The 27,179-nt window shown below is 35.9% G+C and overlaps 1 protein-coding gene, 1 long non-coding RNA gene and 1 pseudogene across 9 annotated transcripts in view; 1 reads left to right on the forward strand and 2 right to left on the reverse strand.

Annotated features, from left to right (window-relative positions):
* The window catches only part of LOC132664239 (uncharacterized), a 307,601-nt gene that overhangs the window by 254,592 nt on the left and 25,830 nt on the right, over positions 1–27,179 (forward strand). The gene's annotated exons all lie outside the window — the stretch shown is intronic.
* The window catches only part of LOC132664240 (uncharacterized), a 66,291-nt gene that overhangs the window by 12,945 nt on the left and 26,167 nt on the right, over positions 1–27,179 (reverse strand). The window contains exon 4 of one of the 4 annotated variants that reach the window (XM_078441493.1): positions 18,668–19,020. The exons of 2 other annotated variants lie outside the window; for them this stretch is intronic. The gene's annotated coding sequence lies outside the window, so the exon portion shown is untranslated. Of the gene's footprint in view, positions 1–18,667; positions 19,021–25,596; positions 25,885–27,179 lie in introns of those variants that run through there. One more of the 4 variants, XM_078441492.1, reaches the window with a different exon arrangement.
* LOC132664238 (non-histone chromosomal protein HMG-17 pseudogene) lies at positions 20,804–21,143 on the reverse strand (annotated as a pseudogene).

The following is a 27,179-nucleotide window of genomic DNA, read 5'->3' on the forward strand; positions in this document are numbered from 1 at the left end:
TTCTTTTTAAAAATTTTTATGTATTTTTTCCTTTTCATTCCCCATTTCCACTCCTACATTCATCCCTACCTCCCCCATGGACATCCACTCTGGTGTATTAAATATGTATTTATGGATATGCATACACCCTTAAAAGATCTATATTTTTGCTTATTGATGCATATCTATTAATCTAAATAAATAATTATATTGCTATGGTAGAGATTACATACTATTTATTTTGAATTTTTTCTCAAAAACCATTTTTAAATTGGGTCTAATATGTCTGAGACCCACTTTGTCTTGTTTTTGCATTTAAATGAAGCTTAGCTGGACATTAACATTTTAGGTTCAAATATTCTTCCTTCAGCACTTTGAGAATATTGCTCCATTTAATCTTGTATCCAGAGTCAATTTATGTTCCTTTATAATTTACTTCTTTGATTTCTTTTGCTGTCTCTTTGATTGTGATCTTATAAAAAAAACCACATCTCTCTATTTTTTTCTTTTCTATCCTATTTTTTTTTTGGTGAGGAAAACTTTCATTTTGTAGACTTACATCATCTTTTTATTTTTTTAATTCTAGGACAGTCTTAATCATGATTTCATCACCTCTTTTATTTTTTTTCTTTCCATATGAGCTTCCAGATGTGGGATAACACTTCTACATCTATGTTTTTTATATCTTAACTTTAATATTTTCCTTTTCCTTGAGAATTTTCCTGCTGGTGCTTCTTAGATATCTCCTTATTTTTCCCCATGTATGTATTCCCTAGAAGTGTCAACATAATAAACACATATATATGTATGGGGGGGGGTGGAGAAAAACTTCCAGCCAGCCTCGTTTGTGTCCTTCCTGGTGAGTTTTAAGAAATAATGAAAATCTACACTCAAAAAGGAAAAAAAAAAGCCTCTTGGACAACCAATAGAAATATGGGCAAGATACTAAAAATTCAATTAACAGAAGAAAAGAAGCAGAGGAGACAATGAAAGAAAAGATGTTCAACCACATTGCCAATAAGAGAATGCTAGTTGCATATGATTTCACTCATTTGTGGAATTTGAGAAACTCAACAGGTGACCATATGGGAAGGGAAGGAAAAATAAGAGAAAAACAGAGAGGGAGGCAAACCATAGGAGACTCTTACATACAGAGAACAAAGAGAGCTTCTGGAGGGGAGGTGGGTGGAATGATGGGCATTAGGAAGGACACATTTTGGGATGAGCACTAGGTGTCATATGTAAGAGATGAATCAAGTTCTGCTCCTGAAGCCAAGACTACACTGTATGTGAACTAACTTGAATTAAACAAACAAACAAACAAACAAACAAAAAAACACCATAGAGAGATTACTATGTACTCACCAAATTAGTAACATTAAAAAATCTGTGATAGAATCAAATGCTGGTGAAAATGTGGAGCAAGAGAAATTCTTGCATATTGCTGGTTGACAATAGAAACTGGGAAGTCCATGTTGGTAAGCAGTTTGCCAACACATAATATGTAAAACATACTGTAAAACCAGCAATTCAACTCTTATGAATATCTTGAGGAAATGCATACACATATGTTGGAGGATACATGTGTAAAACTTTTCATAGCAACATTTTTTTGAAATAACCTATAACTTCCATATCCAAAATATTCATCTACAGTATACAAAATAAATGTATTTGTATAATTGTACAATGGACGATTATACAGCAGTGACACTGGATGAATTACACTTTATACAGCAACAGAACTCCTACAATCACAATGTTGAGCAAAAGAAGCTTTACACAAAGGAATTCATATTATATGATTCCATTTATATAAAGTTCAAAGCCAAGTGAAAAATATTTATATTGTTCAGGGAATGAATAGATAGTGAGCAAGAACAAATATAAGAAATTAAGCATTAAAAACATGTTTTATAAAGATACTGGGGGAGAAGGCAAGAAAGTATAGAAAATTCTGTAAGCTGAAAAAGAACAGAACATTCTGACAAGTGAGTTCAGTAGCCTCTTGGATACCTGTTGGCCCAGAGCTTCATTTCAAATAGATCTTTACTCTGCAAAAAATGGAATACAAAATCTAGGGCTCAAGCACAATAGTAAGTCATTAGATTGGAGACATCTGCAGGAACTCAACGTAGTGAAATAGATAATAAAACAAACATGCATATGTAAGTTAACAGATAAAAAGAAAATTCCACCCTGCCAATGAAATACGCTGTTTATGGCCTTTGTTTGTAAGTTGAAGGGAAAAAATATTTTTACCTAAACAGATATAAATGTAAACTGTCCCTAATGTGGCTAGAGGTATTTGTAAATCTTTTAAAGCTAAGAGGGGAATACATAAATATTAATTTATTGCTATTCTCTAATAAAAATTAAATATTTAATAATAAAAAAATGAATGCACTAAATCTGAAAATATTGATATATAAGTTTTCAATTTCAAAAGCAAATAAACAATTGGGACAGATTACTATTGGGGAATAGAAGTTAAAATGTCTGGAAGGAGAATCAAAAATATATAATTTTTTTCTTTTTGTATCATTTTATGACCAAATGCATATATTAACTATATATTCACTTAAAACAATAATGGTAGTTACCTGGGTGATGAAATTATGAGCCATTTTATAGTGTCTTTAGATAGAGCTCTATTTTTTAATAGAAAAATTGTTATTAAAAAATAATTTCCTCTGGGTAGTTCAACTGGATTGAATAAAAAGTCTTAACTTTATATTTTATATCCTTTGGGTTTTATTTGTTTGTTTTAGTTTATTACTTTCTGCAGGTATTTCTTTTAACAGAAAATAAATAAGAGGCACCGGTGCTGAAAGAGAGAAACCTGTCCTATTGTTAATAACTTCCCTTACAATCGAGAGAAGTAAAATACCTGAACTTTCAAATACAGAGGAAGATTTTGTTCCCCCAAAGCCATTGATAGAAAGCAAAGAAAAACTACTACAGAATGAATTTGGCCAATCAGAGGAAGTAGCTGATAAAATGATTATTCGTGGCCTACTTGAAACTATTTTCCAGATAAGTATTGGTAGATTGATTATTACAGAAAAGTTGTTTTTTGTGTGTGAAATGTGTTTGGAAATTAAAAGATAAATAATTCTGCTCTTAGGGAAAAAAATCTCCTTGAGCATGTGATCAAAGCTGGCCCATCTCAAGGTAAACAAAGGGGCACAGAGACTGGGAAGGCTGAGATCTAAAGCACAGGATGGTAGCACCTGAAGAATGTCTATAAAGTTGCCCATCAGAACTCCGGAGAGATTGTCCTTTCCCTTTGTAAGCCTTGGTTATACATCCTTTTCTTTCTTTCTTTCTTTCTTTCTTTCTTTCTTTCTTTCTTTCTTTCTTTCTTTCTTTCTTAATTTTCTTAATGTTTATTTGTTTTCGAGAGAGAGAGAGAGAGAGAACGAGCAGGGGAGGGGCAGAGAGAGAGGGAGACACAGAATCCGAAGCAGGCTCCAGGCTGGAGCTGCCAGCACAGAGCCCAACGTGGGGCTTGAATTCACAAACCGTGAGATCATGATCTGAGCCAAAGTCAGGTGCTTAATCAACTGAGCCACCCAGGCACTCCTATTTATTTCAATAAAATATCCCATTTTTTTCAATTAAGAGTCTTTCTTTTCTTCTTTCTTTCTTTCTTTTTCTTTCTTTCTTTCTTTCTTTCTTCTTATTTTACAGAGAGTTGATCTTCCTCTGTCTGTTTTAGTCAAAGGACCTTTAACCAGGGGGTGCCTTGGGTGCTCAGTCAGTTAAACTTCGACTCTTGATTTTGGCTCAAGTCATGATTTCACTGTTTGTGAGATGGAACCACACATCAGTCTCTGTGCCAACAGCACCAAGCCTGCTTGGGATTCCCTCCTCTCTCTGCCCCCTCCCCACACTCATGCACATACATGGTTGTGTGCTCTCTCTGTCTCTCTCAAAATTAATAAAGTTAAAAAAAAATAAAGGACCCTTAATCATTTCTCAAAGCAGCAGCATGCCCTTTTTAATGAGAGCTTCATTGAAATATAATTTGTATGCTATACAATTCACCCATTTTAAGTACACAATTCAATGCTTTTTAGTCACAGGGCTGTACAACTGTCACCACAATATAATCTTAAAATATTTTGTCTCCCCCCAAAGTAACTTCATTAGCAGTCAATTTGTTATGCCGCCCATACCTTTGTTATGCTGTTATGGATGTCCTAAGCAATCACTTATCTTTTGTCTGTATAGATTTGAATACTCTGAACATTTCATATAAATGAAATCTAGTTTTTAGTCTTTTGTGATAAACCTCTTTCACTTAATCCTAATCCGTGTTGTCACATGTTTCAGTCTTCCCTTCTTTCTCATTGTATAATATTCCATCACATGGTTATAACATACCTTTTATTTATCTATTCATCAGGTGATGGGATGTTTGGGTTATTTTCAAACTTAGGCTATTATGAATAATGCTATGTACAGGTTTTCATTTCTCTTGGATGTATACCTGGGAGTGGAATAACTGGGTTATATGGTAACTATGTTTAACTTTTTAAGGAACCACCAAACTGTTTTCCACAGTGGCTGCACCATTTTGCATTCCCACTCAGCAATGGGTAAGGGTTCCAATTTCTCCTGTTCTTGATAAATACTTGTTATTGTCTGTATTTTTTTTATTATAGCCATAATATTGAGTATAAAGTAATATCTTGTGGTTTTGATTTATATTTCTATGATGATTAATGACATTTAACATTTTTTTCATTGCTGTATTTGTTATTTGTATGACTTCTTTGGACAAATGTTTATTGAAATCCTGTACCTATTTAAAAAATAATTTTGTTGATGTTTATTTCAGAGAGAAGGAGACAGAGTGTGAGTGGTGGGGGGTGGGGGAGGCTGTGAGAGAGGGAAACACAGAACCCAAAGCAGGCTCCAGACTCTGAGCTGTCAGCACAGAGCCTGACATGGAGCTCAAACCCATGAACTGCGAGATCCTGACCCGAGCCAAAGTCGGACACTTAACCAACTGAGCCGCCCAGCCGTCCCCTTTACCCATTTTAATTAGATTATTTGTCTTTTTATTATTGAGTTGTATAAGCTCTATATTCTGTATGTAAATCTCTTATCAATCTCTTATCAAATCTCTTATCAAATCTCTTATCTCAATATCTTGCAACCATATGGTATGCAAATATTTTTTCCCATTTTGTGGATTATCTTTGTATTTCTTGATGGTATCATTTACAGCATAAAAGTTTGGATTTTAATTTTGATGTAGTTTTATTTATCTTTTTTCTTTTATCATTTGTGCTTTGTTGTACCTAAGAAACCTTGTCTAACCCAAGATCATAAAGATTTACTCTAATGTTTTTTTCTGAGGGTTTTAGATTTTGCTTTATTTTGCATTGAGGTCTATAATCCAATTTGAATAATTTTGTTTACGGTGTGAGGAGGAGGTCCCACCACACTGTTTTGCATGTGGCTATCTTGTTCCAGTAGCATGTGTTGGAAGACTGTTCTTTTACCATTGAATTGTCTTGGTACACTTTTCAAACATTGATGATAGGGGCAACCAGGGGGCTCAGTCAGTTAAGCATCCAGCTTCAGCTAACGTCATGATCTCATGATTTGTGGGTTCGAGCCCCATGTCAGGCTCTGTACTAACAACTTGGAGCCTGGAGCCTGCTTCAGATTCTGTGTCTCCCTCTCTCTCTACCCCTCCCCTGCTAGTGCTCTGTCTCTCTCAAAAATAAACATTTAAAAAATGAAAAAATAACAACAAAAATTGATGATAAAGTCAAGGGTTTATTTCTGGACTCCATTCTATTCCATTGATATATACATTTATCTTTATGCCCATACCACACTAATATACTGATTAATGTAGTTTGCAGCAAATTCTGAAATTGGAAAGTCTAAGTCATCCTAATATATTCTTATTTTTCTATATATTCTATATCTATGCTTGTTCCCTTTTATTTCCATATAGTTTCGCAAAAATATCAGCTGGGATTTTAACTGGGATAGCTTTGAATCTGTCGATTAATTGGGGCTTCTTAACAATAAGTGTTCTGATCTGTAAACATGGAATGTTTTTCTATTTATTTAAGTATTCTCTTTTTTCAGCAATGTTTTGTAGTTTTTATTATATAAACTTTGTACTTATTTTGTTAAATTTATACCTAAGTATTTTATTCTTTTTGGTACTATTTTAAATGAATTGGTTACTTAATTTCATTTTAAGAATGCTCTTTGTTAATGTAGAGAAATACAATTAAATTCTGTATATTGACTGTATATCCTGAATCTGGATGAGTGTATCTCAAATAAAGTTTGAAAATAGAGGCAGCTTTCTTTCAGTACAATATGGATGCACTTTATTTTTTCTTCTTTAATCTCTCTTGTTAGAACCTTCAGTACAGTGCTAAATAAAAGTGACAACAGACATCTTTGTCTTGTTCCTGATCTTAGGGGAAAAGTATTTAGTCTTTCACCACCAAGAATGATGTTAGCTGTGAGTTTCACATAGATGCCTTTTATCAGTTGAAGTTCTTTTCTAAGTTTGTCGAGTGTTTTTATCATAAAAGGGAGTTCGATTTTTGTTACTTTTTCTGCTTCCATTGAGATAATTAGGTTTGTTTTTTTCCTTTCTCCTTTTAATATGAATGATTTTATATTGAAACACCCTTGCATTCCTGGCAGGTCCTATTTGGTCTTATAATTCTTATATATTCCTGAAGATGCTTATATTTTGTTGAGGACGTTTCCATCTGTATTCTTAAGAGATATTGTTCTATAGTTACATTTCTTGTGATATTTTGTCTGATTTTTGTATTAAGGTAATACTAGCTTTTTGGAGTGAATTGAGAAGTGTTCCCTTTACTCAATTTTTTTGAAGAATTTGAGAATGATTGATATGAATTCTCTTTGGATGTTTGATAGAATTCACCGGTGAAGCAATCTGAGTCTATCTGAGTTCTATCTTACTCTGTGGTATTCTAAAATTACTAACTAGATTCCACCATTTTCAAAGTTATCTAGTGCTACTATAACTTATTACCATTAAGATCATGGCTTGAAATGAAACAAATTTATATCTTTAATGGCTCTGTAGGTAAGAAGTTTGAGACAGGTCTCACTGAGCCAAATTCAAGGCATAGGCAAAGCTGTGTTCCTTTCTGTAGGCTCTGGGGGAGAGTAAGTTTCCTTGCCTTTTCCAGATTCTAGAGAATGCCTACATTTGCTCATGGTTCCTTTCTTTCAACTTTGAAACCAATCTTGGCATATTAAGTTCTTTTTACATTGCAACCTTTTGATCTTCCTTCCATAATCACATTCCCGTTAATCAACCTCAACTGGGAAAGGGTCTCTTCTTTTAACGACTCATGTAATTAGGTTGGGCCCATTTGGTTAATCCCAGATAATCTTCCTGTCTCAAATCCTTTATCTTAATCACATTTGCAAAACCTCCTTTTTCATGTAAGGTAGTCACAGGTTCAGGGATCATGGGATCATGACATCTTGGGAGAGGGGACATAATTATGCCAATCACCCTTTCAAAAGTCTATTCAATTTTATTCACATTGATTTATGTGGCTTCTTCTTAAATTAGTCCAAAGGACTCTTTAGATGAAGAAATATGCAATTATACTGATTTTTTGATTACATACATAATCACGTTTACGAACACTTTTTGTGTGTGTGTGTGTGTCGATTCCAATTACTGGCTGATACTGATTGCTTCCAGCATGAATAACTTCATTTAGTAGTTCTTGTAAGGAATATCTGCTAGCAACCTTATTATTTGAAGCTATCTAAGAATAGCTTTATTTCACCTTCTGTTTTGAATGATAATTTTGCTAAATGTAAGATACTTGGTTGACTTTTTGCACTCTGAAAATGCGATCTCTCTGTCTTGTGTTCTCCATTGTTTTTGATAAGAAGTCAAATACAAATCTTATTGCACTCCCTCGTACATGATGAGTTGGCTTTCTCTTGTTGCTTTCAAGATTTTCTCTTTGTTTTTTAATAATTCAACTATGGATCTCTATGAATTTATTTTAATCAAAGGTTGTGAAGTAACATTCTGGGGTGCCTGGGTGGCTCAGTCAGTTGAACATCTATCTGACTCTTGATATTGGCTCAGGTCATGATCTCATGGTTCTTGAGTTCAAGCTCCACATTGGGCTCTGTGCTGACAGCACAGAGCCTGCATGGTCTTCTCTCTCTCCCTCTCTCTGCCCCGCCCTGCTTATTCTCTCTCTTCCTCTCTCTCTCTCAAAATAAATAATTAAAAATGAACATTTTAGAGAAAAAGTTGTTAAGTAACATTCTCCATCAAATTAAGGAAATCTTTCAGACATTATTTATTTAAATATTGTTTTTCTCTTTCTTCCTTTAAAATTGTTTTTGGTATTCCTATTCATATATGTTGGTATGTTTCATGGTATCCCACATCTCATTGAGGCTGTGTGCAATTTTCTTCATTGTTTCTGCTTTCTGTTCTTCATATTGCATCATCTCCTTTGATCTCTTTTAGTGTTTGTTGATTCTTTCTTCTGCCAGTTCATCTGCTTTTGAGCTCCTCTAGCAAAGTGTTCATTTCAGTTATTGTACTTCCAATAACGGCCTTCCATAACTGCCTTCTGTTTTTTTAAAATAATTTCTATCTCTTCATCAGCATTCTCTGTTTGATGGTAAATTGTTATTATATATAGCTTTTTGATTCTTTGTGCATGATTTCCTTTAGTTCTCTGAACATATTTATAATAGGTGAAATCCTCATCTGTTAAGTTCACCATCTGGACTTTTTCAAAGGTAATTTCTATTTTCTGCTTTATGTCCCTGAGTATGGTTCACATTTTCCTGATCCTTGCATATTTCCTAATATTTTGTTGAAAACTAAACATTTTAGATATTTTGGTAACTGGTCCCTTAGATGTTTAGGGTTAGTCATTTGTTTATTTATCAAATTAACAAGTTCTGTAAAGCCTTTTCCCCCTGCCACGTATAACCTCTGACATCCCAGCTAAGATTCTGATGATGATGATGATGATGATGATGATGATGATGATTGCTTTTTGTTTATCTTTTATCTGAACTACCTAGGAGAAACTAATGGTATGGCATAAAATTTTATCAATTAAGATTGTGCTTAGGCCCCCTTAGTTATATACTTTTATCCTTTACTGTTGGTATACATGTGTGCTTAAAGGCAGCTACATCAGTTCAGGGACTTTTTATGCTCCTTTGTCCCCTGTTTAGTCGGGACTAGTGGCTTGGAGAATACTTCTCTGATTTCTCATGGGAAAGCACAGCTTTGGGCATGCACACAGTCTTCCAGGATGACTGTGATACTGTTTTAAATTCTGACTTTTTAGGTGTTACTCTTGGGTCAGAGTAGATTATTGCTCATTCAGAGTTTAGTCAGAAATTGTATTTAAGCACAGCCAAAAAGAAAAAAAAAACCAGAGTTTGGTACAGAGAGACTTTTTTGAAGGGATTATTGCAAAGGGGAGGAAAGGGACTTAATAGGGAGAATGCAACAACTACATCAACAAGGGTTGGTTAAAAAGAATTGACCTCAGGGGCGCCTGGGTGGCGCAGTCGGTTAAGCGTCCGACTTCAGCCAGGTCACGATCTCGCGGTCCGTGAGTTCGAGCCCCGCGTCAGGCTCTGGGCTGATGGCTCGGAGCCTGGAGCCTGTTTCCGATTCTGTGTCTCCCTCTCTCTCTGCCCCTCCCCCGTTCATGCTCTGTCTCTCTCTGTCCCAAAAATAAATAAAAAACGTTGAAAAAAAAAAAAATTTAAAAAAAAAAAAAAAAGAATTGACCTCAGCCACAGCAACTTCTTACCCAACATGTCTCCAGAGGCAAAGGAAACAAAAGCAAAAATCAACTATCGGGACCTCATTAAGATATGAATCTTCTGCGTGGCAAAGGAAACAATCAGCAAAGGAAACAAGGCAACGGACGGAAATATTAGATAAAGGGTTAGTACCGAAAATCTATAAAGAACTTACCAAATTCAACACCCAAAAAACAATCCAGTAAAGAAATGGGCAAAAGACATGAGTAGACACTTTTCCAAAGAAGGTATCCAGATGGCTAACATACACATGAAAAATTGCTCAACATCACTGATCATCAGGGAAATACAAATTAAAACCACAATGAGATACCACCTCACACCCATCAGAATGGCTAAAATTAACAACTCAGGCAACAACAGATGTTGATGAAGATGAGGAGAAAGAGGAACCCTTTTGCACTGCTGGTGGGAATGCAAACTGGTGTAGCCTCTCTGGAAAACAGTATGGAGGTTCCTCAAAAAATTAAAAATAGAACTAACCTACAACCCAGAAATTGCACTACTAGGTATTTGTCCAAAGGATACAGGTTTGCTGTTTAGAAGGCATATGTACCCCCAATAATTATAGCGGCGCTATCAGCAATAGTCAAAGTTTGGAAAGAGTCCAAATGTCCATTGATAATGAATGGATAAAGAAGATCTGGTGTATATATATACAGTGAAGTATTACTCGTCAATCCAAAAGAATGTAATCTTGCCATTTGCAACTACGTGGATGGAACTAGAGGGTATTATGCTAAGCGAAATTAGTCAGTGATAGACAACTATCATATGACTTCGTGGAATTTAAGATACAAAACAGATGAACATAAGGGAAGGGAAGCAAAAATAATATAAAAACAGGGAGGGGGACAAAACATAAGAGACTTAAATATATAGAACAAACAGAGGGTTGCTGGAAGGGTTGTGGGTAGGAGGATGGGCTAAATGGGCAAGGGGCATTAAGGAGGACACTTGTAGGGATGAACACTGGGTATTATATGTAGGGAATGAATCACTGGATTCTACTCCTGAAATCATTATTGCACTATATGCGAACTAACTTGGATGTAAATTTATATTTACATGTAAATAAATAAATAATAAAATAAATAATAAAATAAAAACTAAAAAAAAAAAAAGAATTTTTCTTTTATCGGGAAGAGGAAATAAGGCTAGAAAAAAGTGAATGTGGATAGGTGGGATGAAAGGGTAGAGCACTGAGAGAGCAGATAAAGGAATTATCCTGATGTCAACCTAATTTCAGGAGGGCAGGTTTAGGAGAACTTGTATGCTGACTCAGTCTGAGCCAGGGGTTCAGGAGTAGGTGTTAAGGAGAAAAATTTAACCAAAGTTGGTTAACAAGTATTTTGTTCTGGATTAATCAATGAGGACAAGCATAAATATTTATGAGGTGCAGAATGGGAATTTAGAGTGTCTGGTCTTGTCAAAAGTAAACAACTGTGTCAATATGGGAAAGGGCGTTTCTTTGCAGTAAGCCATTTGCAGAACACAAAAGGTGGAGAATTTCTTTAACCATGACTGTTTCCAGGATCAGAGGACTTCAGTAAAAGTCAAACTTGTCTGCCCCTGTTACCATTCAGACTTTCGCACTGTATTGATGAGTCTGTGTGTCATCTGGGAATGCCTTCAACCTGCCTCCCTACATTCTGCTGTTTGCTCTGAGTGAGTGCAACCTAGTGCATGTGCAAAGCCTCCCTATCCCTGAAAGTTGACTGTGATTATAGGAAGACTCTTCTGGGCTCTCTATGTCCTTGGTTCTTTCTTTTAAACATCTGGCCTCTCTATAATTTTGCTTGTATTGGAGTTACCAGCCTCCTTATAATTGCTTGCCATAAAGATATTCATTGTTTTAGCAACACTCTTAGTCATTAAATTCTCAATTTCCTGTTACAAATAAGGTCAGTCTCCATAGGCAGAGCTGAGGAGCTCTTCATCCTTATGATATACATTTCTACCTGGGCAGAACTACTGTGCTATGCACTGGAGCTTGGGGTAGAAATCATTTTTTTTTTCATGGAGTGACATCTGTAATTAACTAGTCAACACCGGAATGTGTGTATGGTACCCCTTGGTCTTCTTGGCTTGCCTTTCTGAGCTTGAAATCTTCACCCTATCAGTGTCGTGGGGCAGAAGTCACAGAGCCTAGTATCCACTACTTTCTCCTTCTGGGGTAGAGAAGGAGTGAGATGGGAAAAGAGAGACCAGGGTCTTCTTTGCAATACCTGCCTGGAATAGAACTTCTGCAGGGGCCAGGGGAGGGGGGACTGTGGATGAGAAATCCCAGCACCTGCCCCTCCTGGGATGATAGCATATGTTCTGGGAAAGAGGGAGCCCCATTTTCTTGGCTGCAAGTGCCTAGGGTAGACCTTTTATAATGTGGAGCTGAGGAATAAAGATGGCTAAAGAAATTATGTTGGCTCAAATTCCATAGACTCTCATTGTTCTTAGCAATATTTAATAATATTTATTAAATGAATTTTTATGCATTTTCTGTGTATCCTTATGACAATTTTTAGAGACTTTAAATAATTTTTTTAATATTTTTCACCACTTGAATTGCTTTTCTGGAGAAAAGATCCACCAAGTTCTTTGCTCCATTCTTTTAGAAGTAGCTTACTCTTACTCTAGTTTCTTCTCTTTTTTTCTCCTCTCTAGCTTCTCTACGTTTATCTATGTGGCCTCAAGTTTTTACCTCTTTCAAACTCTTCTCAGTTTCCCTATGCCAGGTTAGAACATAGCTTTCTCACAACTTCTTTTTTGTGTTGACTATTGATGGGCATTCATAGACAATTAGTCTTCTAAATTTTCAGAATTCCACATGAAAATGTTTCTAGCCATAAACAGAACTGGGCATGCATATGTCTCAGTAATTCATTGTTTTAAATATTCTGCATGCCTCTGTGCTTTTTTTGCACTCATATTCTTGCCTCAATATATTCCAGTTAGAATATAAGTTTCTGGATTGCAGAAACCAAATCTACCTCTTTTGTCTTCCATAGTGTCATAAAATAAAGTCAGTGTTAAATGCCTGAATTAGGTAGTGACTGTGTTTAAACCAAAATGGAATTTGGGGTAATGGAAAGTATCTTTCACACTTAGTCAGAAGAACTCGCCTCAAGAAGAAATAGGTTCAGTGCATAGCAGTCAATTTCCTCATAAAAAATGGACTGTGTTCACTCATTTGCCACTTCATATAGATTTCCTGAAAATTTATCATAGGAACAATAATTGCTCTACCTTTCTCACACAATATTATGGTGATTTTCCAAATGAAATAATGATTATGAATGTTTTTTTCAATTATTCAAATGTATAGATATAAAATTTTGACTCCAATTAAAATGTGTATGGAAGGGTGGTTTTTACACTACCATGTAATTATCTGATGTCAGTTGGGTATCCTAAAATTCAACTCAGCTCTGACACTATCTACCTGGAGATCTCACAGGTAGGGCTCATTCCTGCAAGACTGCTTCTTCTCTTCAGATGCCAATTGCAAGCCTAGGTTCTCACATGTGCTTCTGACCAACCAGCTATAGATCAGAGGTTCAAACAACCAGCTTCTTGGGTTCAGTTAATTTGCTAGGGTGTGCACAGTATGCAAGAGAAGCATTTGACTTACTGGACAACTGGTTTATAAGCCAGATGGAAGAGATGCATAGGGCAAGGTATAGGGAAAGGATACCAAGATTCCATGTTCTCTGAGTGTGCCACTCTCCCCAAATTACCATGTGTACGCCAACCAGGAAGCCCTTGAAATTCCCTCCTTTTGGGTTTTTAAGGAGGCTTTACTACATGGGCAGCATTGATTAAATCACTGGTCAGTGGTGATTGAACCCAACCTCCAGTCCCTCTGGACTGAGGGACCCCTCCCTGAGGTCTAGGGGTGGTACTGACAAGGCAATCAGCCCTCATGCTTAGGTGCTTACAGAATGTCACTTCATTAACATAAACTCAGATGTAGTTGAAAGGAGCTTGTTGTGAATATCAAGACACTTTTATTGGGGCAACTGGTGGCTTAGTTGATTGAGCATCTGACTCTTGATTTCAGCTCAGGTCATAATCCCAGGGATTGAATCCTGTGTTGGGCTCTGCACTCAGTGTGGAGCCTATTTATGATCCTCTCTGTCTCTGTCTCTCTCTGTCTCTCTGTCTCTCTCTCTTAGTCTCTCTCTCTCTCTCTCTCCCCCTGTATGTTCCCTCCCCCCATCTATGTTCTCTCTCCTTCTCGCTCTAAAATAAATAAATAAAAAGACACTTCTAGTGTTCTTACCACTTAGGAAATTCCAAGGGCTTTAGGACCTATGTGTCAGAAACAGGGAAAAAGGTCAACTATATATTTCTTATTTTATACTATATATCACAAGTTGTACAGCTATGTGATTCATCACAATTGTTTTCAATGATATATTGTTCTCATGACAACAATCAAAATTAGTATTTGCTGGCTACAATCCAATTTTTACCGTCTTTGCACATAACTTGAGATTACAAAGAAAGTCAAATTATTAAATACTATAAATAAAACAAAACTCACAATATATCAGATGTTTCAGTCATGGAACATGGACATTTATCTGTCCATTATTGATCACATGCTATTGTATTACAAAAATTTATAGTAATATGTAAGGAAAGACACTTACCGTCAAAGGACTCCTGAGTCAGACATTAATACACTTTGTGGCCTTGGGTAAGTTATTCAAGTTTCAATCACATTCTCTTGAGCTATGATAGTACCTGTCCAGTCTAATTTGTAGGATGGTTCTGAGAATCAAATGAAATTTGTGTGAAAACATATTGAAAGTCCAAAGTATTACAAGCTATAGGTGTTAGTTACTAACAAAATATATTCAGTGGAGTTATAAAATTTTCAGAGCAAAGCTGCAAACTAAATATAAACTATATTAGAAGCCCAGAAAAGTATTCCCTTGTTCCTGAATGTATAAGCTCTTGGCTTCTGGGTGATAATAAATAGAGAGTAAAGCTAACATCTACTGGTGGACACCTCTAATAATACAATTGCAGGCATGAAAAGAGGAGCCAGAGGCAAAGCACTTAGGGCCCGAGGCATTACTGTGTTGCTCTGGGAATGCATGCAGTCCACAGTGGAATATGATTTTGGCAAAGGATAAGGAGATTGCTTTGTGTGTAGATTCCTGCTGGATATGTGACATTTCTGTTCATTACTCGCCCACTTGGTAAGTTTGATTACTGCTGTGGCCAGAGAGTCTCCGAAAAAAAAAACAAAACAAAAAGAAAATAGATGAGCTAAAGACCTTTGATATATTAGAGTACAATAAATGACAGCAGGAAGTAAACCATTGTCTGAGGGCTGTGGGAGAATAAATGGTTAGCACATGCCCTGACAAGTTCTTCCACCGCATGAAGAATTTCACACTGGCATTTTCAGAAAGGTAGAGTTAATTTCTTGGAGGAATAAAACACTTTCACACGATTTTCCCCAAGGGACATTTAATTAGGAAGGGTGATACAAGTCAATAATAAATAAACAATAATGATAGCTCTTAATAACAATAGCTAGAATTCATGTATATTTTCATTTAATCATTATAGTAATCCAGATAGGTATTAAAACCCATTTTAGAGCTGGGTGGGTTTACATGCCTAGACTAGTGTCACATAGCTAGTAGGTGGTGGATTAGAATTTGGACCTAGGTGATTCTAAATCTAGATGTCATGTTCATTGTTTCCATGCTTCATTCCCAAAGACCAGTCATTAAACCAGTGTTTCTTTATGTCAAAATTTTCACTGGTTTACTGCATATCTTTCAGAGGAATTCATGACTATGTGTTTGATAAATCTTGGACAACTAAAAGTTGGATATTCTGTCATTTTGTAGTAAATTTCCTATGTATGAAATTCAGACATCTTTATACCATACTGACTATATAAGTAAATGAACACAAAATATTAAATCTTTGAAAAATATTAGTCAGATCTAAAGGCCAAATTATTCTTTTATACGAAAATGTTTAAGTCACTTATACTTTTAAATGTACTAAAACAAAATACACCAACAGGATGTGAGGAAAGCTTATCATTAAGCTTCATTTTTAAATTATTGATGATTAAAGCATTTGCTATTACAGGACAATGCTCACTAATTGTGAAGACCAGAACCCAGCTGCCACATGCAGACATCCTTTGAGGAAGCACACTTTCCCTTCTCTTTTGTTTGAGTGCACATGGCATTTCCTAGGGTTATTTCCATGAATTTTCCTTGTGTGCTTTCACTGGGGCCTTCATCCAATTCGTGGTTGAAAATATTAAAGTGGTTGCTTAGAAACGCTGAAGTTGGAAATTTATGAGTTTTCAGAAGGTTGCACTGAAGTAGGGGTAGCATATGGTGATCTGACATGTTTTGTTCCCTAGCCAAGGAGAGGGGTAGCCTTCTGTGATCTCTCTAATTATTTCATGGCACTTTAAGATGCCAAGCTGAATTTAGAAAACAGCAAGGCATCAGGGCTAAGAAAAAACAGAATGTACTTTTTTGTATTCAATATTTTTGACCAAATTTTTTGTTGTTCTTTTTTTTTAAATTAATTGGAATAATTTTGGAAATATTAAAGGAGACGGCTTTAACTAAAGGATAAAATAAAAGGCTCATTACTTTGGCTGAAATAGAAACAACAGAAAGGAAAACAGCAGCAATAAAATGAAGATATTTCATAAGGAAGATTTATGGTCCTAAAAGTAAATTTTAACACTTCAAAGTCTATTTAATAACTATATAGTGGAAGATAATTCAATTTTTGTGACAACTCAAGAAGATTGTGAGTGTTAGGGAACAAAGTCAAGGAAGACAAATACAAATAAGAAATTAATAAATGATTAAGGAATTGGGGCCTTAGTAATGTATAGGTGTTAGTGTATGCTTTGAACTTGGCCTGAGGAAAGTATAATGAAAATTTGGGTGAATGAACTGAATAATTTCATTTTCTCATGCTTAAAATGTTCACCAAAAACCAGTTGTTTTAGGAATCATGTTAGGATATAGGGATAAAAAGAAGAGAAATCCATGGACTTTGCTGTCATAGAACTTACTGTTTTTGAGAGACAGGCTTATAAGCCAATATGGTACTTCATATGAAAAGTATAATGATTCAAATATGTCATGAGGCTTTGTGAACATAGAGGGACATTTAATATTTCATGGAGAATTAGGAATATTTCAGGTTAGGCTAATTACTAAACAGTTCTAAAATATCAGAGGTTTAATAGAGTAGACTTTTTCTTGCTCATTCATTTCTATATATTTGGTGTACATGGTAGAGCCCCTTTCATTTGGGGTTTCAAAGGCCTCCATCCTATGGTTGTGGCATCTCCAAGGGGCTGCATCCATTGCTGGATCATGGGTATCAGACAGGCAGCTAGGGATGAGGAAGACTTGAGGTCCATTTTTTATGGGCCAGGCCAAGAAGTAAGACATGGTCTGTTGACCACAATTTAGTTATATGGCCACATTTAACCTCAAGGAAAGCTGTGAACTAGGAGTAGTGAAAAGAAGTTTGTTGACTGACTAGCCTGCTTACACACAGCTTTTGGAGATTTCATCAGGCTGGACCTTAAAGATGTGAGCCTAGTATCCAGCTGAAGATTGTGCAAAGACATCCTCAGTTATACTTTCCAGTATATTCAGTTGCCTACTTGACATTTATCCTCTGCTCACTCAAAGATATATCAAATTCAACCTATACAAAACCAACTCCAGGATCTTCCATTCTGCTTCCTAGCCCTTGTCCTACTTCAAACCTAGTCTTCCTTCATCCTATTACACACACACACACACACACACACACACACACACACACATGGAAATAATCCTTGACATCTCTAATTCCACAAAACTAATATATCACTAAATCTTACACATACTAAGTTCAAATTTTTCTTGAATATGTTCATTTTGTTCCATTTCAGCTCTACCACTCTACTCCAGACTAACATCATCTACTGTCAGATGATAGCACAATAGGCACCTAACTCATCTCTCCTCTTGCTATCCATTTTTGCCTGTCTTCAATCTGTTATATACAGTTATCCATTAGATACAGGATCATTACCACTATGCTAGTCTGCCTTTATTGTATTGTGTCCTCAAAAAGTCCTAGGCATTATTCTGTGTGTGTGTGTGCACATGTGTGTGTGTGGGAGAGAGATAGAGAGATGGAGGGAGGGAGGGTGAGAGAGAGACAAAGATACAGTGAGTGCAAGTAGGGGAGAGAGGCAGACGGGGAGAGAGAGAGACAGACAGAGAGAGAGAATGAATCTGAAGCAGGCTCCATGCCCAGTGTGGAGAGTGATACCATGCAAGGCTCAATCTCATGACTGTGAGATCATGACCTGAGCTGAAATCAAGAGTCAGATGCTTAACCAACTGAACCACCCAGGCACCCCTAGGCATTATTCTACATACATTGTGTTGATTATATAATTTAGTTCCCTATACCCTATATTGTAGGGTCTATTCCTATTTCATTTTATAAATGAAGAAACCAAGACTTAGAAGGTTTTGGTAGCTTGGCCAATTTCAAACAGCTATCATTCAGAGTCTGATCTTCTAGGTGGTCTGCTTCCTGAGCCTGTGTTCTAAATCACTATGCTATATTTTTATCTCAGTTTAGACATTTAAGCCACTTATTGAATAAATGAATGAAGAAAAAGTGCAGATTGGCAAGTGCCACATATAATAGAGGGTCATGTTGACACATTTTATCTTGTCCATATGCTGGAAAGGACCATTAAAAGATTTTAAGAAAGCAATGACATAGTCAGACCTAGAGACTTGAAAGATGTCTTTATTATGTGTATGGAAGATAGGAAGGAAAAAGAAAAGATTCAAATCAGAAAGTAATTTCACTAGAGTATAAAATAAATTGGCAAAGGGAATAAGGACTACATTATATCATAAAAGGTTTGAGGTTCTTTCAAGTTCTTGATGGCATACTTCTTGTCTCCTTCATAGTCTTATTTCCTTCCCCAATATATCACTTAGTCCAAATGCAATATTAATTGCATCTTTCAAAAACAATTTCAGAGTCAACAGACTTTATAATGGTGAAATGAGACATTATATAGAGAGTGTCCAATGCAGTTCTTCAAGAAAAGGAAATTCTTTTCTTTACTATCTTCATGTTCCATTCCCAAATGACCTGGATATGAGGTGAATGTAAAATTATAACAGTCTTTAGAAGAAGAAGCATAGCCACAAAACTATTTAAAAAATAAGGATAAGTGTCCAAGCTTGGAGAACTTTACTTTGGTGACTTTAGAGGATAGAGAAAAGTCAGCAAATGTGTTTTAATTTTGCCTGTTTTGCTTATTCTGCTTAGTTCTGGTCAGAGCTAATGCTTTCAAATGATCCCAAATGGACTTTAAAATTCAGCTAACTGCAAGCACATATGCAAGTAGGATGCAGTTAAAACTGCATGTATTTATGTAAATGCATAAAATAAATATAACATTAAAAAATCCCTCTATCTGGGTGTGTTTGGTGTGTGTATGTGTGTGTGTGTGTGTGTATATACCAAAAATTAAAAGAGATTTCTTAAACAGAATATATATTGAGATATTTATTCTGATATGAATAATATGACCCAATGTATCAGTTAAATAACATGTGATAAAGTATGTTGGGCTAAATTTCTAGTTTCTACTGTAAATGCTATAAATCTATTCATGTATATAGATATACATGATAAAATAGAAAACAATGTATAACAAGAATATTCAATGAATATATCAGAAAATACTATCAGTAATCACAAAAATACTAAAGAAACAGGTTCTGCAAGATGTTATGTAGTTTTGCTGAGTGTGTAGGACTTGTATTTTTTGAAAATGTAGAGTCCCTCTGTGCATTATTTAACTTTCAAAGCAATGAATTGCAAGGACTAGAGTTATAGAATGAATTCTTTATAGGAGAGAATCTGGGGAGTGCCACAGAAGGAGACAATGGCAAATGAGAAGGGAAATTTCTTCTATATTCCTCTCTCTGTAAATGCATATTTTTAGTGCAGGGAGAACACTTAGCTGAATAAACAATTACTCTGTTAACATGAGGTTTATCAGGGAAAAATAAATGAAAAGAAAATTGGCATGTACTGTTACAGTTCTTTCCCTGTATTGTATATTGACTTTTATTATTTTATTTATTGGATACAGACAAACTGTATCCAGCTTTATTAAAGCTACTTTTCATAAACAATCATGGTATTTCAGGCAGGACATGGGGAGACAATCTTAACAGTATACAACTTTCAAACTGCTTTCTTAAATAGACTACCAAAATCAGAAAGCCACTATAAAACCCAATGAAGTCTTCATTTGATGCTCTGAGCAGGGAAAGTTTAGAGGGAGGGTTGACATTTCACATTTAGCATGTCGCTTAATAACTTTTCACAAGTTGACCTTGACTTTTAGGAAATGAAATGAAAATGGCAGAATTATCAATCTGAAGATCCAAAGCTAAAAAAGAAACTCTTTTTGAGAGATACCATCTCCAGGGTGACACTGTGAAGTCCAGAATGCCTGACATACTGAGAACCACTGGGGGGAGGGGGTCAGGTTCCAACAGGTCTCTGGGTTTAAAGAGGTCAAGTCTATGTTGAAGCAGAGAGGGAAGAAAAGACACAAAAAATGAATTTTAATTTTTCCACACCACAAGACATTTGTGTCAAGATGGTTAATGTCTGCTAACATCAAGGAATCCCTCTTCCTGGGAACCAAGAGGAATTTTCCGAAAACTAGAAGGGAAAGGTGTTCCCCCTATATCAATCGAGTTTCAGAGATATTCTATTGGTTACGTAGACCCTTCCCTCAAAACATCAAGGGAGTGTTCTGTGTGCTAATACTATAGTTTAAAAATAATTAAAACAAGATTCTGCATTTTTATAAAACTTGATAAAAAATAGTATTTCAAACTGTACAGTCACCAGAAGTGGACACACTTCACTTGGCATCTCCAGCACCTTCAGCTTTCTGTGCCTGGTCTGTTTTGGCATCTCCATTTTCTACAGGGTCATTCGCATCCTTGCCAGCATCAGCTTTCCCCTTTCCCCCTTTGGGTTCCTTGTCTCCCTTCTTTGCAGGGGTTTAGGCTCTGGCTTTGGAGGAGCAGGTTTAGCAGATAAACTTGCAGATCTTCTCTGTGGCTCATCCTTCACCTTGGCTTTATCTCCTTTAGCATTCTCTTCAGCCTTTCTCTTGGGCATGGTAGCGACAGTGGCAGGCCATAGGCGCTGGACGCAGGATGCCCTGGTGCGTGGGCTTTGGTAGGTCCGGGGGTCATTCTTGCCTCTTCTTCTTCACACTGCTTGTACTGACTTTCAATACTTATATTTTTCTTTCTAGTTTCGATGATTTATCCACCATTAATAGCTTATCAGTAAGTTGTCATAATTTAAATATTTTCATAATGATCCTAACAAATATGATTGAGAACATATATAAATAAAATGAGTGAATCACAGTAATTTCTTATGTGAGAAAAGTAAGGGAAGATAAATTAATACCTGGATTTTTATCACTAAATAATAATAATACAGGGAGGTGGGAGTGGGTGAAATGGGTAAAAACAGTCAAAAGGTACAAATTTCTAATTATAAAATAAATAAGTCATAAGGATGTAATGTGCAACATGGTAACTGTAGTTAATAGTACTGTATTGTATATTTGAAAGTTGTTAAGAGAATAGGTCTTAAAAGTTTTCATCACAAGAAAAAAAATTTTGTACTGTGTATGGTAATGGATTTTAACTACACTTGTGGTGATCATTTTGCAATATATACAAATATTGAATCATTATTTTTTACACATGAAACTAATATAATATTATATGTCAAGTATATCTTTATTAAAAGATAATAAGATAAAATATTATGATTCATAGAAATCAATATGTCAAGAACTTTACATTTTTATTAATAAAAGGCAACTCTGAAAAAGATTGAAGATTTTATTTAGAAAAGACTGTATTGGAGAAAATGGTTTGTTTCCCTGGAATATATCAGTGTTATGCTGGAGACAGATATAGATATATATATGACATATATGATCATTCAAAAATGAATACACGTATATGTACAGCTGAGTATGTAAAAATAGGATGCAATTTTGCAAGCGATAAAAAACAATTGGATTACCTATTTGATTTTATACATCTTTATGTTTAAATTTTCTTGAATTTCAAGTTAATTAGTCTTTTAAAAAATGTTTATCTAACTTGAGAGAGAGAGCATGCATGAGCAGGAAAAGGACAGGGAGAGAGGGAGAGAGGATCACAGACTGGGAGATCATGACCTGAGCTGAAATCAAGAGTCAGTGGCTTAACTGATTGAGCCACCCAGGTGCCCCTCAAGTTAATTACTCTTTATAACGGTCTATAGAATCTGGAAGAATTCATGGTAGTTTATATGCCTGAAGGATATAAGATATTAAAAACAGTTATGACGGGATTTGAAGGGCAACCCACATTTCTGCCCAGCCATGTCTCGCCACAAATGGGGTGCTGCCCATATTTCTGTCTGGCCATATACTGGGGCACCCAAATTAATGGTTGCCAAACCAAATTATCAGGACACAAAGTGTGACAAGCAAGAAGGCAATAGCTACTCCTGGAAGGGAAAGGATCCCAACCAGTGTTTTTTCCTGACAATCTGAATTTGAAAAGGAAAGGACAATGTGACATTTTACCTTCCCTTGTCATCCTGGCATCAAAGATCTGGGAAAGAGGACTTTGGCAAGAATTCTTAGCCTTTGCTGACTTCTGCCAATTTTCCCAGGATGCCGTCTACAGGCTTAGGAGACAGTTGGGTGTCCCATTAGGTCTCATCCTGGTCACCAAAACCTTTAGAGGAGGAAAAATAAGTTTCCTTCTACTTTTTATATTGAATGCCTGGCTGAAACCTCCTTTTCTCTCTTTTTTTTTTTAAATTTTTTTAATGTTTATTTATTTTTGAGAGAGACAGAGACAGAATGTGAGTGGGTTAGGGGTAGAGAGAGAGGGAGACACAGAAGCAGAAGCAGGCTCCAGGCTCTGAGCTGTCAGCACAGAGCCCAGCGTGGGGGGTCAAACTCACGAGCTGTGAGATCATGACCTGAGCCGAAGTCGGATGCTCAACCGACTGGGCCACCCAGGCACCCCAGAAACCTCCTTTTCTCTAGGGCACCTTGTAAATGGATAAACTTATCTACAATGGTTAAAAGTTCTGTTCTATGGCCACTGTAGTTCAGGGTTATCTTTGGTAAGGTTAACCTTACTTATTCAGCCTCAAAATTTTATTCACCTGATGTCTCACACTGGATGCAGTGTGGTTTCTAAGTCAGAAACAGTCTCATCTGGACCCTATCTGACTGCGTCCAGAAAGAGAAATGCTTAAATAAAGTCTGAAAGCTCAAAATGCAAAAGCCACAGAGGTAGGATCCAGAATCTGAGAAGGACTTACTCATGACCTCCAGAGATGGTGAGAAAGCAGCAAGCTCACGGGGAAAAGAGGTATCTACACAAGGTTGCTCACTGCTCCTGGGGGCCACTGGGGTGTCTCCTTTGGTTCCTGCTTCTGACCCCTGAACTGTTAAAAGATAAACTGAAGCATGTTAAGAATTTTAAGAGTTCATTTGAGCAACAATCGATTCAAATTGAGCAGTTGTCCGGAGTACTTAAACCAGAAGTGGTTAGGAGTGCTCCCTGAGGAGACAATTCTTTGCTTTGCTATGGGCTCAAAATACATAATTATTAATTCATAAAACATTCATGGAGTGACAAGGTGCCAGCATTAAGCCTGGGGTTCAGGATTTAAAGGTGAATAAGGAAGTCTTTGCCCTTACATAGCCTACAGTATGGTAGAGAGATTGTAAGACTCCAAGTGATAGTAAAGGAAAACCATAGACCAGCTATCTTGCCCTGTATCTGAGATTATATGGCGTGTGATACAGCTTCATGTTTAAAGTTTTCTTTCTCTTAGAACACAAATTGCTGAAGCCTTCTGCTATTTCTGAAAGTTAAAACAATTCTGGATTCTTGCACCAAACTCCATTTCACTCTTTGCTTAAACTATTTTAGGAGGACATCTCTCGCTCCTAAACTATCTTTTATCCCTGTGAAAGCATTAATAGCCCTGCTGATGCTGGGTAACCAAGAACTCAGAAGAAAAGTAAAATAAGGTTTTAGTTATTGAGCGCTGATTCTGATGGACTGAAAAGCTGTTATGAGACTTGAATGCACCCCACAGCATGAGTCAGCGGGTCAAGTTCCGCAAGGCTCACAATGAACCCCTTGCCTGAGTTAGTACTTACTGGACTTTTCCTCTCTGCATGTGTCCAGCAGGATGATTGGGCTGGGACTAGGACTGATTTTTGTGTGTATGTGCTTTTTTAATTGGTGAATTTACTGATCATAAAAAGTTCAAATATATGTATAAAACATTCTAAAGAAGCCCCTGTATGCAATTAGAAAATTTCTCTGTACAGATGTATATCTTATCTCTTCTAATAATTACCTTCAAAATAACTATCTGAAAGAAAAGACTTACTAAATTATAGTAATAGTTCCTACCACCATTCAAATAAAATGTTGAAATAAAAAGGAAATTAAGAATTGGCCTGGATACCTGTCCTTCATTATTCCAATCCATAAGCCACATGAAGGGCACAAAAGGCTCTCCACTGAACACTCTCCCACTTGTGCCCCCATTAATTACACTGTATGAACACAGAGACCTTTCAAAGAAATGAGTGGAAAAGGCTGTCACAATTTAGTTGAAAAACTGAATAGATGATGTTTGATTTATTTTTTCCTATTAAAAGTAAATTAGGGTTAAACTGGAATAGTCATTACCATTCATACAAACCGTATTTACAATGAAGTATCAATTTTAGAGTGGCCAGAAGGACCTTGCAGATGAAATAAGCTTAAGCTCTGGACCACACTTTGACAAAGATTCTTATATACAATTAGGCATATAATATAACTTAGCTGCTACTTTCAATCTGACATTCCTATAAGACTTAGAAATAAATCCCATCAGCATGAACATTTTAAAAAGATCAGTTGTGAGTTTCTTTTAGTGTGTAGCAGTAGAAATACTGCTCAAAGTATTTTATATTTTAATTGAACCCTCCCATTTGCAAATTATTTACAAAAAAGAATACAATGAAAAACATGAACTGATAAAAGTATCAAACACTGCTAGCAGATCAGAAAAACTGTTGTTTCCTATTATTAAGCTACTAACTGGTAGTATAAGTAAATTATTTCCTGACTAAATGAGTTTGGAGGTTTTTTTCTATTTAATAGGAAGGCAATAATGAGCTAAGTGTGTGAATGTCTTGGAGTTCTCAGAAGAAAAGTGGAATGTAAATATAGTCATAATAATAATCATTAATATTTTAATACCATAACGTGTCTTGCTATAAGCTGATCCTTAGTTATTGATCTGACAAATGATATTCTCAGATGATTTGTTGAAGTTGAACATCTTGGGCGTGGTGATCTTGTAGTTTTTACTACATTTAAAGCTGGGTCATAACATTTAGTTCATACTATATTCAAATGTGCAGAGAAAAATCTAGTTTATTGTGTATTTAAGCTAATTTGGATTTCTTCCTGGGAGGAAATGTAAGTAAATGCTCAATCTATTTTAACTTTTCCAATGCAGTATTATAATCTGTCCCTTCATGCTGTGGTCAAGCTGTCTGCTTGCCTTCTCTTCCCCTCTTATGATAGCACATAGGTACATAGGCCAGTGGAAGTGGCTTAAATGACTATGACATCAGAGGGAACTGCCAATCCGGGACCCAAGTGGCATCTTTGGGTAAATGGCTATCTTCCTTGTCTACTGGTTGGTAAGGACCTCTTGGAGCCAAAGTCTCGGGAGAGGAAATTAGGGACACCTATCACTCTCTTGTTCTCCTTGTCCCTATTCTTCTTACCAACTCTCAGGCTAGAAGAAGCACAGTCTCTTCTTTATATTGTCCTCCTTCAGGTATCGAGCTGCAAGGCTTCTGCCTTGTAGGTCCTAGGTGGAAGAGATAATAACTCTTGCAAAGGAGATCTAGTAACAGTAGCCAGTCTTGGGCTTTCATATATGAAAGAAGGCAAAATGGCTACCAGGATATTTGGGGAGGAAAAGTATCAATACAATAAACTAATGTGCAAGACAATTACAGTTTCACTGAGTACCTATCTGCTTCCCAGAAATTAAATATTAATATTTTCTTTCTCTTTTCATTTCTCCTGTAAGAAATTCTGTTCTCCTTATAGATAGAGGATGCCTTAGGCCAACAAAGTCAAAGTCAAATACACAGAAATGTAAAAAAGAAAGCACATTAATACTTTTCTAATTAATTTTTAATATCACACAATCTTCGAGTTTTTAAAACTTGGCTTAGTCGTGAGGTATTCTATTTTGAAAATGTCATGAAATGCATATTTGACTCAAGCTATCATGGTGTACGTTCACGCAGTATGTATTTACTCATTTCTGTGTGAAACGGGTGTCTTTGAAAAGCATATTCTTTATTGTGGAACTTAAAATAGTTGTCATATATTCTTTTTTGGTCACATCTTTCTTCCTCACCTATTACTCCCCTTTCAGTTCCACCCTTTTGCTTGAAGTTTTAAAATCTACATTGGTCTTTGTTTTTCATATTATTTCTCACTTAGGGTAGCATTAAAGAACCTAATGAAACTTTCTCCCCCTCTATTTAAACTCCTTTCTAGCATTCCAGTTTTAATGGAGTCAAGTGAATGTACTGACATTTATTACTTACAGGGTCCTGCTCTCTGCACAATGATCTAGTTCAGGATTTTGTTTTTCACATACTCGCATATTTCTTTCTCCCTACTTCTGTCCGTCAATCCATGTCATGTAATTATACCAAATCTACTTCTAGTCTCATTTTCTACAGAAAGAATCCCTGGTTAATAAGAGTCCATTGTGATCTTACTCTATTGATCCATTTCACCTTTTTGATTCATTATTTATTATGGAAGATTCAATTTTAATAATTTTGATGAACATTTTTTAACTAGTAAAATTAAGATTTATCTCCACAGTTTACACAGAGATATAATTTGCATATTTGGTGCATTCCTATTAAAAAAGCCCAATTCATGGCTTGTTCTGGTTTGACCTTTGTATCATTTCCTTTACCTTTATTCTGTACTCATCACTCTTCGTTCCAACTCAGTTGGTCTGAACAATTTTAAGAACTGTTTTTTGTGATAGGAAAATACTTTATAATATAACAAATAAATCTTTCCTATCTTAATATCTTTATATGATTCTGCTCTGCAGTGCTAATTGTTTTG

Source organism: Panthera onca, chromosome F2, assembly GCF_046562875.1.
Source record: "Panthera onca isolate mPanOnc1 chromosome F2, mPanOnc1 haplotype 2, whole genome shotgun sequence".
NCBI classification, from domain to species: Eukaryota; Metazoa; Chordata; class Mammalia; order Carnivora; family Felidae; genus Panthera; species Panthera onca.